Source organism: Monodon monoceros, unplaced genomic scaffold (genome assembly GCF_005190385.1).
Source record: "Monodon monoceros isolate NGI ecotype Baffin Bay Population unplaced genomic scaffold, NGI_Narwhal_1 Super_Scaffold_8, whole genome shotgun sequence".
NCBI lineage: Eukaryota > Metazoa > Chordata > Mammalia > Artiodactyla > Monodontidae > Monodon > Monodon monoceros.
The window spans coordinates 33,945,800-33,960,314 of record NW_021703785.1 but is presented as its reverse complement, the minus strand read 5'-3'; positions in this window follow the sequence as shown (position 1 = coordinate 33,960,314).

Genomic DNA, 14,515 nt, shown 5'->3' with positions numbered 1-14,515 from the left:
GTTTTGATGATGGCCATTCTGACCGGTGTGAGATGATATCTCATTATAGTTTTGATTTGCATTTCTCTAATGATTAATGATGTTGAGCATTCTTTCATGTGTTTGTTGCCAATCTGTATATCTTCTTTGGAGAAATGTCTATTTAGGCCTTCTGCCCATTTTTGGAATGGGTTATTTGTTTTTTTGATATTGAGCTGCATGAGCTGCTTGCATGTTTTGGAGATTAATCCTTTGTCAGTTGCTTCATTTGTAAATATTTTCTCCCATTCTGATGGGTGTCTTTTCATCTTGTTTATGGTTTCCTTTGCTGTGCAAAATCTTTTATGTTTCATTAGATGCCATTTATTTATTTTTGTTTTTATTTCCATTTCTCTAGGAGGTGGGTTAAAAAGGATCTTGCTGTGTTTTATGTCATAGAGTGTTCTGCCTATGTTTTCCTCCAAGACTTTGATAGTATCTGGCCTTACATTTAGGTCTTTAATCCATTTTGAGTTTACTTTTGTGTATGGTGTTAGGGAGCGTTCTAATTTCATTTTTTTACATGTAGCTTTCCAGTTTTCCCAGCACCACTTATTAAAGTGGTTATCTCTTCTCCACTGTATATTCATGCCTCCTTTATCAAAGATAAGGTGACCATATGGGTGTGGGTTTATCTCTGGGCTTTTTATCCTGTTCCATTAATCTATTTTTCTGTTTTTGTGCTAGTACCATACTGTCTTGTTTACTGTAGCTTTGTAGTATAGTCTGAAGTCAGGGAGCCTGTTTCCTCCAGCTCCATTTTTTGTTCTCAAGATTGCTTTGGCTATTTGAGGTCTTTTGTGTTTCCATACAGATTGTGAACTTTTTTGTTCTAGTTCTGTGAAAAATGCCAATGGTAGTTTCATAGGGATTGCACTGAATCTGTACATTGCTTTGGGTAGTGCAATCATTTTCACAATGTTGATTCTTCCAATCCAAGAACATGGTATTTCTCCATCTATTTGTATCATCTTTAATTTCTTTCATCAGTGTCTTCTAATTTTCTGCATACAGATCTTTTGTCTCCTTAGGTAGGTTTATTCCTAGACATTTTATTCTTTTTGCTGCAATGGCAAATGGGAGTGTTTTCTTAATTTCACTTTCAGATGATGTTTCATCATTAGCATACAGGATTGTAAGAGATTTCTGTGAATTAATTTTGTATCCTGCTACTTTACCAAGATCACTGATCAGCTCTTGTAGTTTTGTGGTAGCATCTTTAGGATTCTCTATGTATAGAATCATGTCATCTGCAAAGACTGACAGTTTTATTTCTTCATTTCCAATTTGGATTCCTTTTATTTCCTTTTCTTCTCTGATTGCTGTGGCTAAAACTTCCAAAACTATGTGGAATAATAGCGGTGAGAGTGGGCAACCTTGTCCTGTTCCTGATCTTAGTGGAAATGGTTTTTCACCATTGAGGATGATGTTGGCTGTGGGTTTGTCACATATGGCCTTTATTATGCTCAGGAAAACTCCCTCTATGCCTACTTTCTGCAGGGTTTTTATCTTAAATTGGTATTGAATTTTTTGGAAAGCTTTCTCTGCATCTATTGAGATGATCATATGGATTTTCAAGAATCCTTGCATTCCTGGGATGAACCACACTTGATCATGGTATGCAATCCTTTTACTGTTCTGTTGGATTCTGCTTTCTAGTATTTTGTTGAGGATTTTTGCATCTATGTTCATCAGTGATATAGGTCTGTAGTTTTCTTTCTTTGTGACATCTTTGTCTGGTTTTGGTACCAGGGTGATGGTGGTCTTGTAGAATGAGTTTGGGAGTGTTCCTCCCTCTGCTATATTTTGGAAGAGTTTGAGAAGGATAGGTGTTAGCTCTTCTCTAAATATTTGATAGAATTCGCCTGTGAAGCCATCTGGTCCTGGGCTTTTGTTTGTTGGAAGATTTTGAAACACAGTTTCAATTTCAGTGCTGTGATTCATCTTTTCATATTTTCTATTTCTTCCTGGTTTAGTCTCGAAGGTTGTGCATTTCTAAGAATTTGTCCATTTCTTCCAGGTGACCATTTTATTTTCATATAGTTGCTTGTAGTAATCTCTCATCATCCTTTTTATATCTGCAGTGTCAGTTGTTACTTCTCCTTTTTCACTTCTAATTTTATTCATTTGAGTCTTCTCCCTTTTTATCTTGATGAGTCTGGTTAATGCTTTATCAATTTTGTTTATCTTCTCAAATAACCCATATTTAGTTTAATTGATCTTTGTTATTGTTTCCTTTATTTCTTTTTCATTTATTTCAGATCTGATCTTTATGATTTCTTTCCTTCTGCTAACTTTGGGTTTTTTTGTTCTTCTTTCTCTAATTTCTTTAGGTGTAAGGTTAGGTTGTTTATTTGAGATGTTTCTTGTTTCTTAAGGTAGGATTGTATTGCTATAAACTTCCCTCTTAGAACTGCTTTTGCTGCATCCCATAGGTTTTGGGACATTGTGTTTTCATTGTCATTTGTTTCTAGATATTTTTTGATTTCCTCTTTGATTTCTTCAGTGTTCTCTTGGTTATTTAGTAGTGTATTGTTTAGCCTCCATGTGTTTGTATTTTTTACAGATTTTTTTCCTGTAAATGATATCTAGTCTCATAGTGTTGTGGTCTGAAAAGATACTTGATATGATTTCAATTTTCTTAAATTTACCAAGGCTTGATTTGTGACCCAAGATATGATCTATCCTGGAGAATGTTCCAGGAGCACTTGAGAAGAAAGTGTATTCTGTTGTTATTGGATGGAATGTCCTATAAATATCAATTAAGTCCATCTTGTTAATGCATCATTTAGAGCTTGTGTTTCCTTATTTAGTTTCATTTTGGATCATCTGTCCATTGGTGAAAGTGGGGTGTTAAATTCCCCTACTATGATTGTGTCACTGTTGATTTCCCCTTCTGTGGCTGTTAGTATTTACCTTATGTATTGAGGTGCTCCTATGTTGGGTGCATAAATATTTACAATTTTTATATCTTCTTCTTGGATTGATCCCTTGATCATTATGTAGTGTCTTTCTTTTTCTGTTATAATAATCGTTGTTTTAAAGTCTATTTTGTCTGATATGAGAATTGCTACTCCAGCTTTCTTTTGATTTCCATTTGCTTGGAATATCTTTTTCCACCCCCTCCTTTTCAGCCTGTATGTGTCCCTAGGTCTGAAGTGAGTCTCTTGTAGACAGCATTTATGTGGGTCTTGTTTTTGTATCCTTTCAGCCAGTCTATGTCTTTTGGTTGGAGCATTTAATCCATTTACATTTAAGGTAATTATCAATTTGTATGCTCTTATTACCTTTTTCTTAATTGTTTTGGGTTTGTTATTGTAGGTCTTTTCCTTCTCTTGTGTTTCCTGCCTAGAGAAGTTCCTTTTGTATTTGTTGTAAAGCTGGTTTTGTTTTGCTGAATTCTCTTAGCTTTTGCTTGTCTGTAAAGGTGTAATTTGTCTGTCGAATCTGAATGAGATCCTTGCTGAATAGTGTAATCTTGGCTGTAGGTTTTTCCTTTCATCAATTTAAATATGTCCTGCCATTCCCTTCTGGCTTGCAGAGTTTCTGCTGAAAGTTCAGCTGTTAACCTTATGGGGATTCCCTCGTATGTTATTTGTTATTTTTCCCTTGTTGCTTTTAGTATATTTTCTTTGTATTTAATTTTTGATACTTTGATTAACATGTGTCTTGGCATGTTTCTCCTTGGATTTATCCTGTATGGGACTCTCTGTGCTTCCTGGACTTGATTGATTATTTCCTTTCCCATATTAGGGAAGTTTTCAACTATAATCTCTTCAAATATTTTCTCAGTTCCTTTCTTTTGCTCTTCTTCTTCTGGGACCCCTATAATTCGAATGTTGGTGCATTTAATGTTCTCCCAGGGGTTGCTGAGATTGTCCTCACTTCTTTTCATACTTTTTTCTTTGTTCTGCTCTGCAGTAATTATTTCCACTATTTTATCTTCCAGGTCACTTATCCGTTCTTCTGCCTCAGTTATTCTGCTATTGATCCCTTCTAGAGAATTTTTTATTTCATTTATTGTGTGTTTCATGATTGTTTGTTTGCTCTTTAGTTCTTCTCTGTCCTTGTTAAATGTTTCTTGCATTTTCTCCATTCTATTTCCTGGATTTTGGATTATCTTTACTATCATTATTCTGAATTCTTTTCCAGGTAGACTGCATATTTCCTCTTCATTTGTTAGGTCTGGTCTGTTTTTCCCTTGCTCCTTCATCTGCTGTGTGTTTCTTTGTCTTCTCATTTTGCTTAACTTACTGTGTTTGGGGTCTCCTTTTTGCAGATTGCATGTTATTATTTCCTGTTGTTTCTGGTGTCTGCCCCCAGTGGCTAAGGTTTGTTCATTGGGTTGTGTAAGCTTTCTGGTGGAGGGGACTAGTGCCTGTGTTCTGGTGGATGAGGCTGGATCTTGTCTTTCTGGTGGGCAGGTCCACGTCTGGTGATGTGTTTTGTGCTGTGTGACCTTATTATGATATTAGGCAGCCTCTCTGCTAATGGATGGGGCTGTGTTCCTGTCTTGCTAGTTGTTTGGCATAGGGTGTCCAGCACTGTAGCTTGCTGGTAGTTGAGTGGAGCTGGGTTTTTGCATTGAGATGGAGATCTTGGGAGATTTTTGCAATTTGATATTACAAGGAGCTGGGAGGTCTCTGGTGGACCGATGTCCTGAACTTGGCTCTCCCACCACAGAGGCAGAGCTCTGATGCCTGGCTGGACCACCAAGGGCCTCTCATCCACATGGCTCAGAATAAAAGGGAGAAAAAAAAGAAAGAAAGAAGGAAAAAGATAAAATAAAATAAAAGTTATTAAAAAATAATTATTAAAAATAATTTTTAAGTAATTAAAAAGAATAAGAGAACAACCATACCAAAAAACAAATCCACCAATGATAACAAGCGCTGAAAACTATACTAACAAAACAAAACAAAAAAACATCACAGAGAGAACCCTAGGACAAACGGTAAAAGCAAAGCTATACAGACAATATCACACACAGAAGCATATGCATACACACTCACAAAAAGAGAAAAAGGGAAAAAAAAATATATATATATCATTGCTCCCAAAGTCCACCTCCTCAATTTGGGAAGATTCGTTGTCTATTCAGGTATTCCACTGATGCAGGGTACATCAAGTTGATTGTGGAGATTTAATCCACTGCTCGTGAGGCTGCTGGGAGAGATTTCCCTTTCTCTTCTTTGTTCGCACAGCTCCCGGGGTTCAGCTTTGGATTTGGCCCCGCCTCTGCATGTAGGTCACCTGAGGGCGTCTGTTCTTCGCTCAGACAGGATGGGGGTAAAGGAGCAGCTGCTTTGGGGGCTCTGGCTCACTCAGGCTGGGGGTAGTGAGAGGTGCGCAATGCGGTGTGAGCCTGCGGCGGCAGATGCCAGCGTGATGTTGCACCAGCCTGAGGCGTGCTGTGCGTTCTCCGGGGAAGTTGTCCCCGGATCCCGGGACCCTGGCAGTGGCGGGCTGCACAGGCTCCCAGGAGGGACAGTGTGGATAGTGACCTGTGCTTGCACACAGGCTTCTTGTTGGCGGCAGCAGCAGCCTCAGCATCTCTTGACCGTCTCTGGGGTCCGCTCTGATAGCCGTGCCTTGCACCTGTCTCTGGAGCTCCTTTAAGTGGTGCTCTTAATCCCCTCTCCTCCTGCACCAGGAAACAAAAGGGAAGAAAAAGTCTCTTGCCTCTTCGGCAGCTCCAGACCATTTTCCGGACTCCCTCCCGGCTAGCTGTGGCGCACTAACCCCTTCAGGCTGTGTTCAAGCCGCCAACCCCAGTCCTCTCCCTGGGATCCGACCGAAGCCCGAGTCTCAGCTCCCAGCCCCACCCACCCCGGCGGGTGAGCAGACAAGCCTCTCAGGCTGGTGAGTGCCAGTCGGCACTGATCCTCTGTGTGGGAATCTCTCCGCTTTTCCCTCCACACCCCTGTTGCTGTGCTCTCCTCCGTGGCTCCAAAGCTTCCCCCCTCCCCCAACCGCAGTCTCCGTCTGCGAAGGGGCTTCCTATTGTGTGGAAACCTTTCCTCCTTCACAGCTCCCTCCCACTGGTGCGGGTCCCGTCCTTATTCTTTTGTCTCTGTTTTTTCTTTTTTCTTTTGCCCTACCTAGGTACGTGGGGATTTTCTTGCCTTTTGGGAGGTCTGAGGTCTTCTGTCAGTGTTCAGTAGGTGTTCTGTAGGAGTTGTTCCACATGTAGATGTATTTCTGGTGTATCTGTGGGGAGGAATGTGATGTCCACGTCTTACTCTTCCACCATCTTGAAGCTCCTCCCCTATCATTACATTTAAATAATCAAATAAATAGTAACGATGAAAATAACATTTTAGACATGTTAGCTTGTTAGATTCTTGAATATTTTTGGAAATGTTGCTTATGATGACTAGGCTCAAATTTTAGCTACTCCCTTTTCTCAAGAATGAGCCATTTCTTTACCCATCTCTTGCCTGGGCCCCTACCAGTCTTTCCCTAAAAGAATCCCAGTTTTGACTTGCTCCCGGCATGACTTAATTTCTTATGTCTCATTCCCCCAAATTAAGAGCAACAGAATTGCTTCAAGGAAGCATAAGTTAATCTCCTGTATATAATATTAATATTTGTGGCTCTATTTAAACATTAAAAATAGTAACAAATTGAAATACAAGCTTAAAAATGAAACCTTAATGTAAGTTGTAATCTTTGGTGAAGAAAGACAAAGAACAATGCAAAAATTATGTCTAGATTTCAAGTCAACTGAGTATACAGTTGTCTTGGTTCCAAGCCCCCTATGGCTACCAAAATCCAAGAATCCTCAACCCCTTATGTAAAATGGTATAGTATTTGCATATAAACTACACACATTCTCCTGTATTCTTTGTCATCTCTAGATTACTTATAATAACTAATACAATGTAAGTGACATGTAAATAGTTACTGGCTGGTGCGTGCCAAATTCAAGTTTTGCTTTTTAGAACTTTCAGGACATTTTTTTCCAAATATTTTCCATCGGTGGTCAATCAGTGAATTCAGAACCCGCAGATATGGAGGGCCAACTCTACATGTTTTCTTTGAGGCGCTATAGTTTTCATGGCCAGTTTAGTAATCATGCAAAGTACTTAATTTGAAGAAATGATTATTAAATCATCATAAGGATGTTAATAGTACAAACAGCAAATTATAGCAATCTCTGTAATTATATGTACAGTCCCTATTAAAAATTTACATGCCTTAGTCTGATTATGCTCAGGATAAAATCTCTTTTCCTACTACCAAAGGAAAATGCAATCAAAGCTAAAATTAGTCTTACTGAATTAAACAGAAATACTTTGACTATACCATGTTATATTTCATATTTCAGGCTATATTACATATTCAACATGCTTCACCGTCTAGGTATACAATAAGAGAAACAATTCAGCTGCTATGAGAGAAACAGATGGTGAAAGGTACCTGCTGACCAAACAGGAGCAGCAGGGTGGAATCAGGGTGGGTCAGTTCATCTGGAAAGGATGTTCGCAATTGTCATTACACACATCAATTATTTCTGATACCACTGTATGTCATGCAGTGCCCAGGGGCCGTATGGCTTTCCTTGAAACATTTAACATAAAACTGCTGAAATATAATTTTGGCCTCACATCCTGAAATGAGTTGCTAAATCCCCACAATAAGAAATTAATATTGCCAGCATTATATTATTTTAATTAAACATCCCTCCCATCTGTAAAGATACAGGAGCATTGTTTGATATATTTCCAATTTGTCAGCTAATTTATAAAAGTAAAATTATACTACATTATTGTTATGAAGTTAATCAAGACTTTAATGGGACAGTTATGTTACTATCAAGGATTTTTTATTATTTTTTCTTACTATAATGTATGTGTTCAATGAGCTGATTATGCAGTGTGACAATGATTCCACTAATTACAAAGTTATTATTTTATCTCTGATGGGAAGAAATTCCAGCTTCCTAAGTTGCAGATTTAAACATGGACATCTAATTCCTAGGGAAAATTAGCAAACCAAAATATATTTTAAAAACCCAGTAAAATATTAATTTAGATTGTATATCTATATCTATATACCATTTTGTTCTCAGTCTTTTTGTCACGCAATGCAAATTTTATTTTGCAATTATAAAATTTCAAGTGATCTATACAATTATAACTATAAATAAGCAGTTTCCCATAAAATGTAACAATTAGCATTGGGCTGCTATACCTAAAAATACATAAAACATCTAAGAGAGAATATAGAACATATGTTATGTCTACTATGTGTTTTATATATATATATATGTATATATATATAAATTTCCATTAAAATAGAATAAGTTCACAAGTTTATATTTTAGTGTTTAAATTTTACTTGTCACATATTGCATTAAATCATTACAAAATTCATTTTCTAAGAAATCTTATTAAATAAAAAGCACTTGACAAGAGATTGTGTTGTGTGAGATTTTTGTTATTTGAATATTCTAGAGTGTTCACAAAATCACAGCAGTCATAGTTCAGTATTATGACAAGGGTTTGCTGTGTACTTACAACTGCTACCACAGCAAAGATAAACTGCTTTGTCCATCCTGGCGGTCCATAATATAGCAGGGTGTTGATGGGCATTTCGAAAAGCATCAAAATGCTTAAAATATATCTGCTTCACCTGTCCTGATACTTAAAATACTGACCTTTGAAGTCACTCTTTTGCTTTCAGCCACAGAAAAGTATCCTGTGGAAAACAAAGTGGAAATCCAAATCCAAATAATTAAAACATCAGGAAAAATCTTGGTATTTGGAATATCTCTCTAAAATCCGTTCAAAATGTCTCCTAAAGTTATCTGAAATAATTATAATTTATACCAATTGTCAGGGTTCAATTGAAATAAAATATATAAAAAGTAAGAGTGAGAAAGACGGAAAGAAAGAGGAGGTGATCTAAAAACTACAAATATATGGTTAATATAAAAACTTTGAGGCAAAGCAATTTCAGGAAATTTATTTCCCAGTAGTAACAAAGATTTCATAAGTTGGGTAAAATTTATTAATGAAGATTCAATAGATAAAAATAAATAAAGTATAATTAAAATAGAATAGGAAATAATTCATGTTAATTTAAAGAAAAATACATACTTATTCAATATGTGTTTCAAATTTGATATTTATTACTTTTCATCCCCTCATCCTCACCAAATTTTGAGTATAATTCCCAGAAATGCAGGGCTTTGGTCTGTTTTATATACCATCTGGTATTTGGAAAACACTCAATATTTTTTGAATGATAGTTCTTATTTTAAGCATCACACCCTAAATGTAATATTGACAAATAAAATACATAATTTACTGAATGGTTTTCCCTGTTAACATATTACTAAACCTTCTATTAATAAATTATCACTTGTGATATGTTCAAGAGAGGAACTGTGCACTATAGACATTTCTGTGGAAAGTTCTTAGTATATATTACACAACCATTTTCTAAGTCTATATTATAGACACAGTATTAAAAAAATCAAAGACAGACACACTGTTTCTTACTTAAAAAAAATTAAGCATCATTTATTATACACCTGCATGACACTAGTTTTATGGTGTTTTACATGTCTCAAATTATTAAGTAACACAAACAACTAAGAAATTATTCTACAAAAAGTGGAGGTTTTTGGTGAGTCATCATTTCTAGTTGCATGGCTATATCATTTAGATCCTCCTCACCATTATTTATTTTTTATCCACTTATTGTTTCGTGGGCTTACATTGTGAAGTAAGATTATTAATGCCTATTAATAATACCCTATTTCTGTCCATACATTTTGCATGTTTTATGTTTCATATTTGTGCATTTATGTTGTTTGTTTAAACATAATTAAGCCAGTTTTACTTCTTTCTTTGTTTTTGAGTTCACTTTTGGTTTTAGTTTTATTATGGTCCTGATGTTAGTGTTAAGAGTATAAAGCACTCATTGAACACCTAAAAAGTTGATCAGATAACAATTTAGATAGTAAATCAATGCAACAAAATTAGAAATCATAGTAAATATTAGGAGCAAATAAAAACCTTTCTACTTAGAAATGAACAAAAAAGTAAGACTACTTCTAGATTAAAAAAAACAAAGCTTAAAGAAAGGGATATTTATCAAATAACCAATCATATCACTATATATTATCATTTATCAAATATAAGCAAAATACTGCTCAGAAGAAAAATTATTATAATTTATCAGAAGCTAAAAAACATTTAACAAAACTGTTTAGGATCGTAAAAGGTTGGAGTTCATCTAACTTCAAATGCCTATTTTAAATTATAGATAAGATAATGTTTAAATATAAAAATAAAACCTTTTGGGTATTATGATCTTTTGGTAATATTTTCGATAATGTTTTAAATGCATTTTATTGTCATATATCTATAAAAATTTTTGTAGTTGAAGTCAGCGAGATGGAGAAATAGGCAATTCCAACCTTTCTCCCCTTAAGAAAACCATCCACAAACAGCCATCCACAAACAAAAAATACCCTTGTGAGAGCTCAAGAGTCCATTTAGACTCTGCAGCAACACAGGAGTAAAAAACAAAGAACAACCTCATGCAAAGTATTGTTGGGAGACTGGTGTAGCTGAGATGTCTGGAGACAGCTAAAAATAAAGAAAAAGGGCAGGGGCTATCAGTATCAGCCATGCAGAAGATGCCACCATGGTTTCCTGTGGCCTGCTGTGTAGAGGAACCTCACAGCCTTTACCTCTGAGGACCTCAACAGCCCTCATGACAGATGGCAGCTGTGGACTCCCCACAGCTTTCATAGCAGAGGACTCTATAGTGTTCATCAGTGTGAACTCCATCAGCTCATTTGTAGAGGACACCAACAGCTTTTACCACTGAAATAATCAATATTCATCATCACTACCCAACCCCAAAGAGGGAGACATTGCCACACCACTCTTCTCCCAAAGAAGAAGATGCTGTTGTGACATCCAAGGACCAGGGTCACTACCTCCACAACCCTGAACATGGCTTAGACCTCCATGACTTCTCTGTGAACATCCATGCCTAGTACACCCACCAGAGCCACTGTTGCAGTGAGAATGCTCATGGACCCTGGTGTGTAGCTCTGTGTGTGCCCACATTCTGGACCCCAGCTCCATGGCTGCACCAAGGGCATTCACATTCCAGATATCAGCTCCATGGCCACTCCACAGGTGCCTGAGCATCAGACACTGATAACACTGCCACTGAAAGTGCACTTGCAAGCTCGACCCAGCTCCAAGAGGAAGCTTCTCAGCCATGACAGCTTCCATGGAAGAAAAAGGCATCAGGAGGACTCCAGCAATCTTTGCCACTGAAGACCTAATAGCATTTGCCACGGCTGCAGACACTTGCAGTCTTAACTGTCAAGGACCCCTGCAATCTTCACTGATGCTGAGCTCACATCAAATGCACCGAGCTATAGCTGCACAAAGACTACACTGCTGCACTATCCCTGGAGCCAGAATTGCCACACCCCACCCAGCTGTTGCTTCACACCCACCTGTAGATAAAGATCTTTTCCCACTGAAACCAGTCTGTAAAGTTGGATTTGGCATCAAAAATACAGATAATAGAAGCAAAAGAGGTGACTTCTGCATCAAATGTGCAGACATTAAAGCAAAGCTACGGATACATGAAAATCAAGGAAGCATGGCACCATCAAAGGAATACAATAATTTTCCAGTCCAACCAAAAAATATTGGAGATCTATGAATTGCTGGAGAAAGCTCAGAGAGCTACTAGAGAACATAGATAGACAACTCAACAATGTTAGGAAAACAATACAGGAACAAAATGAGAATTTCAACAGCTAGATAAAAATTATAAAAAAGAACCAGAAAGAAATTCTGGAGCTAAAGAATACAATGAAAGTAAAGAAAAATGCAATAGAGATTGTCAGCGTCAGAGTATTGATCAACCTGTAGAAAAATTCTGCAAACTCAAAGATAGGTCATTTGAAATTATCCAGTTAGAGGAACAAATAGAAAAAAGAGAATGAAAAAGAGTTGGATACCATCAAGTGAGAAATACATGCATTATGGGAGTTCTAGAAGGAGAAAGAGAGATTCAGGAAAATTACTAAAAGAAATAATGACTGAAAACTTCCCAAAACTGGGCAGAGATACAGGCATTAAGTTATATGAAACTCGTAAATCTTCAAACAGATTCAACCCAAAGAGAACTTCACCAAGACACATTATAATAAAATTGTTAAAATCAGAGACAGAGAAAGAAATTTGAAAGCAGCAAGAGAAAAGAAGCTCATCACATACAAGAGAACCCCCATAAGGATATCCACAGATTTCTCAGCACTATAAGAAATTTACAGGCTAATATTTTTCATGAAGGTAGATGCAAAAATCTTCAACATAACGTTAGCAAACTGATTTCAGCAGCACACTAAAATCATCCTACATAACAATCAAGTTGTACTTATTCCTGGGATGCAAAGCTGGTTTAACATATGCAAATCAATAAACATGATACACCATTTTAACAAAATGAAGAATAAAAATCATATGATCATCACAATAGACACAGAAAAAATAATTGACAAATTCAACTTTTTTCATGATAAATATTCTCAACAAATTAAGTATAGAAGGAACGTACCTCCATGTTAAAAAGGTCATTTGTGATAAGCCTACAGCTAACATCATACTCAACGGTGAAAAGTGAAAAGTGTAAAGCTTTTCCTCTAAGATTAGGAAGAAGAGAGATGTTTACTCTCACCACTTCTACTTAATATAGTACTGGAAACCCTAGCCAGAGCAGTTAGACAAAGAAAAGGCATAAAGTCCATCTTAAATGGAGAATTAAATTGTCTGTTTGAAGAAAATTTGACCTTATAACAGAAAACCCTAAAAACTCTACCAAAATACTGTTAATACTAATAAACAGATTCAGTAAAATGTCGGGATACAAAATCAACATACAAAAATAGTTGCATTTCTATACATTAACAACAATTAATAAAAATAAAGTATTTATTTACTTAGTAATAAATTTAACCAAGGATGTGAAAGATCTGTACACTAAAAACTATATAACATTGATTAAAGAAATTAAAGAGTGCACAAATAAATGGAAGACATCTTGTGGACTAGAAAAATAAATATTGCTAAAAGGTATGCACTATGCAAAGTGATCTACAGATTCAATGTAATCCCCATTTAAATTCCAATGGCATTTTTCACAGAAATAGAAAAAAAACTTGAAACTCTAACACCATAAGACGCTTGGAGGAAAACTCCTTGACACTGTCCTGACAAAAATTTTTTGGATTTGGCATCAAAAACACAGATAACAGAAGCAAAAATAAACAAGTGGGACTACACCAAATTAAACGCCTTCTGCACAGCAAAAGAAAAAATAAAAAAACTAAAAAGGCAACCTCTAAAATGGGAGAAAATATTTGCAAATTATATCTCTTATAAAGGGTTGATATCCATAATATATAAGGAATACATATAATATAATTGCAAAAATCAAATACCTAATTAATAAATGAGTAAAGGACCTGAATAGACATTTTTCCAAAGAAGACATACCAATAGCCAAAAGGTTCTTGAAGAGATGATCAACACCACTGATTTTCAGGGAAATGCAAATCAAAACCACATGAGATATCACCTCACAACTCTCAAAATTGCTGTTATCAAAAAGTCAAAAGATCATAAGTGTAGGCAAGGATGTGGAGAAAAGGGAACCCTTGTGCACTGTTGGTGGGAATGTAAATTAGTACAGTCATTATGAAAAACAATTTGGAGGTTCCTCAAAAACTTAAAAATAGAACTACCATATGATTCAGCAACCCCTTCTGGGTATATATCCAAAAGAAATAACACGTTTATCTGGAAGAGATATTTGGACTCCCATGTTCATCACAGCATTATTCATGATATCTAAGTGTCCACCAACAGATAAATCAACTAAGAAGGTGTGGTGTATATATAATGAAGTAAGCCAGACATAGAAAGACAAATGCTGTATAATCTCACTTATATGTAGAATCAAAAAATAAAGAAGTTGAACTCATTAACAGAAGGTAGAATGGTAGTTGCCAGGTCTAGGCCATAGGGGTAGAGGGGTGATGTTGGTCATTAGGTACAAATTTCAGTTATATGATTAATAAATTCTGGAGACCTAATGTACAGCATGATGACTATAGTTAAAAATAATGTGTTATATATTTGAAATTTGCTAACAGTAGATCTCAAGTGTTCTCATCACAAAAAGAAAGGGGGAGTAACTATTTGAGGTAATGAATGTGTTATTAAGTTGATTTTAGTAATCATTTCACAATATATACTATATCAACACATATATTGTACAACCTAAATATATACAATTCTTGTTTATAAAAAAGAAAATCAATGAAATGTGTGGGTGAGAACCCACAAAAAGTATAGAATGACAGAAAATATCAATAAGTAAAACTGAATTTGTTTTACGTCCTACTTGTGACAAAATTCAACATTCCCTAATATAATAAAGACAAAAT